Source organism: Lathamus discolor, chromosome 1 (genome assembly GCF_037157495.1).
Source record: "Lathamus discolor isolate bLatDis1 chromosome 1, bLatDis1.hap1, whole genome shotgun sequence".
In the NCBI taxonomy this organism is placed as follows: domain Eukaryota; kingdom Metazoa; phylum Chordata; class Aves; order Psittaciformes; family Psittacidae; genus Lathamus; species Lathamus discolor.
This window is the reverse complement of record NC_088884.1, coordinates 132,968,794-132,972,147: the sequence shown is the minus strand read 5'-3', so window position 1 is coordinate 132,972,147 and position 3,354 is coordinate 132,968,794. Positions and strand designations below refer to the sequence as shown.

At 39.4% G+C, this 3,354-nt stretch overlaps 1 non-coding gene across 1 annotated transcript; it reads left to right on the top strand.

Annotated features, from left to right (window-relative positions):
- The first annotated feature begins 2,902 nt into the window (after positions 1–2,902).
- TRNAK-CUU (transfer RNA lysine (anticodon CUU)) lies at positions 2,903–2,975 on the top strand. The gene has a single exon. It is a non-coding gene; the product is annotated as a tRNA-Lys (tRNA).
- Positions 2,976–3,354: the final 379 nt, after the last annotated feature.

The following is a 3,354-nucleotide window of genomic DNA, read 5'->3' as shown; positions in this document are numbered from 1 at the left end:
TAAAGACCTGCTTCGTACTTCCCTGAAACACTTATGAGAGAAATGTCACAGTGCAAGGATGCTTGCTGGAGCAGTGTATTCATATATCCCTTTATCAGTATTCTTTTTCTAGGAAAACTGGAATTTACTATTCCTTCAAAGGAAACAGAGCTATTCTTAGCCCTTAGGAGTCTTTCATCAGCTACAGCTGTCTACTGAATAATGTGATGCAGCGAGGGAGGTGGCTACATCTCTCTGTGCCTTTGCCACCACTTGCTGAGTTACACGGGTCAGATTGAATTACTGCATACAGCATCTCTGGTCGGTGGTATAGACCTGCTAAGTGCTGTTTTCAGTGGAAACACTGTGACAGGGTTCAGCTACAAGAACTCAAACTGCACAGCTTGATTCCAAGCTCATCTAAAAACTTTTTCCTAGCTTTGGCAAGTTTGTTGTTGCTCCCTTTCCTTGGCTGGGAAGTTAGACGTGCGCTCACACCAAGTGTGCTGAAGAGAGTTGCCTGTACTTGTGAAGGTTTTTTCATCTTTTGTAATAAAAGATTCAATAAAAATGTATGAATTTATATGAATTGTTGCAAGTGCATGCATATATCAATACAGTTCCAAAAATTAAATTATGCAAAGCCTGGACTAGTTACAGTAACTTTTCAGGTTATGTAATTGCTTTAAATATGGCATGGGTTGTTTTCTCCTGTGCATATGTAGCAGATTTTACATAACTAGACCTCTGGAAATTACCTTTCAGAGTATGTGTGGGAGGGGAGAGGATTGCTGAAGTAACTGAATGAAATGACCAATATTTTCTAATGAAGGCTTTGATCCACTCAGTAGGAAAGACAGGTTGCCTTTTGGGTGAGTGACTACCTGCCAGTCATGCAGATGTGGTTCTACAACCCCTCCCCAGTCCCCAAACCACGTTGTGATCTGAATTTGGTGTCTGGCCAAAGCAGAAATATAGAACTCAAGCTGTCTCTAAAAAAAGCTGACTCTGTGGTGAGGAAGGAATGTCTAGAATGTAAGAGAGGAGGGAAAATTTGTGCACGAAAAGACCGCAACTTTAAATGTAAAAAAGAAGAAAAAATAAAGAGGAGAAAAAACTACCTGAAACAATCCAACAGTCCCAACTCTTGAATAATAAGCTGCTATTGAGTGATTTAATATAAAATATATGTAAGGAATATATATTGCTACTGTATAGGTAAGTACTTTGCATAACTCCATAACATGTTCGTCTGACCTAAGGTTTTCTCAGAAATAAAACAGTGAAAATAAAGTCTCAACAAGACTGATACATTTAATTTAAAAGGTCAAAGGTCTGATTTATCACATTAGCAGGTCCATTGCTAGTTTTGCTCTTCAGGATTGGAACACAGAATTTATGCCCGAAGAGTCAGAACAGATTTTAAATAGTATTTTGTATTTATATTTAAGTAATATTTTACCAATAACCCTGGACATCTTTTAAAACCAAATTTCCAAGCATGTGTTCAGTATTTCTCTTAAATGTCTAATTTCTAAGAAGTTTCTAATTCTCTTGCTAATATGTTCAGTAGGAAAAAACAGCATGAACAAATACACTTCAAAATTTACATCTTTTTTTAAATCAATAAAATATTTCTAAAGCCTCTGGAGTGGTTGGGGAGGAGGGGCAGAGAGAGAAAGAGCTTTTGTTCATTAGTTTTGTTTTTTTTTTTATTAGTTTGTTTTTTTTTTTTTTTTAGTTGTTTGTTTGCTGAGTTTCTTTCCACAAAAGAGAGGAAAAAAGAAACCTACTCAGGATTGCTTTGCACTAAAAAATATTAATCTGGTAATTGGCAATAAATTCACTAATAAATACAACTAAGCACCACCAGAATGAGGTGCTACAAAGGTAGCTAATGAAGGAGGCAAAGTCTGTGATTAATCATGAGTAATGGAGAGCTAATTTTGGTGGACTGAGAGATACCTTGCTTGAAAGGTCAAGGCAGCTTCCGGAATAGCTGTGAGTGCAGTATAATGTAATCCACTGTATGCTTTTGAGGTGTCATTTGTTTACCCCATGCAGCTGGTCAGCCATAATAGCACGGGTGTTAAAGAGGAATGAAGCTGGTCTATTGCCTGTCACTTCTTGAAATAAGAGCAAACATAAAGCTATTTTTCCCTAGGTTTTTGCAAAACTGCAGTCCAAACTGGATCCTAATCTGGTCTATCAAAACACAATTTTACAGCACTAGTTCATCATACCTTAAGATCTACTTTGACTTTTCCTTTGCTGAACATTGTAGTGGCTTTGAATATTTAAAACCTGATGACATTCATGAGACTGCTGACATTCACATCACCTTCCAGGACAAAGGAATCCTCTCTGTAGGTATAGATTTGCCTGAACTCAACTGCACTGAATATTTAACTATACAAGAACTGGTGCTGATGCAAATATGAGAATGAGGCATAAAAATCAGCTAGTTTTATTATGCGTTGGACTCAGAAGCACTCTAGCCAAGTGTCCTGAGTTCAACAATAGCAGTCATTTTTCTCCTTCTTAGTAGCTAAGTAGTGATAAGTAGCAGTAGTGATTTGTATTATATCTTAGTTACTAAACTGTTCTTATCTCAACCCATGGGAGTTGCATTCTTTTCGATTCTCTTCTCCATCCCTCCAAGTGTAGGGGGAGGGCAAGAAAGGGGGGGAGTGAGAGAATGAGCTTTTGTGGTTGGGTTTAAACCTCGACAGTTCTTTTGTTAATAGCTGAGGCGTGTGTTGGTACATGTGAGGAGCTGGATAAATCAGATAGATCGTCCCTCAGTTGTTTGAGATCTTAGGACAGTTTTTCCACAGCTGAGATGATGGAAGGGGTGAGGTTTTCTTCGAACCCTCGGAGTTTATGAATCATTATGAATCATTATGAATCATAGCAGGGTCAGGCCCGGCTAGCTCAGTTGGTAGAGCATGAGACTCTTAATCTCAGGGTCGTGGGTTTGGGCCCCACGTTGGGTATCAAAAAGAACTGTCGAGGTTTAAACCCAACCACAAAAGCTCGTTCACTCACTCCCCCGCTTTCTCGCCCTCCCCCTACAGCCGGGGGGACGGAGAGGAGAATCGAAAAGAATGCAACTCCCACGGGTTGAGATAAGAACAGTCCAGTAACTAAGATATAATACAAATCACTACTGCTACCACCAATAATAATAATACTGATAAAGGAAATAACAAGAGGAAAGAATACAACACCTTAACACCAGCCGACCAATAACTTTCCCCACTTACCCCAGACAAGCACCGACCGATACCTCCTCCAACCCTGCAGTCCCAGCCCTCCCGGGGTAACTCTTGGTTACATCCTGGGCATGACGTGCTGTGGTATGGAATACCTCTT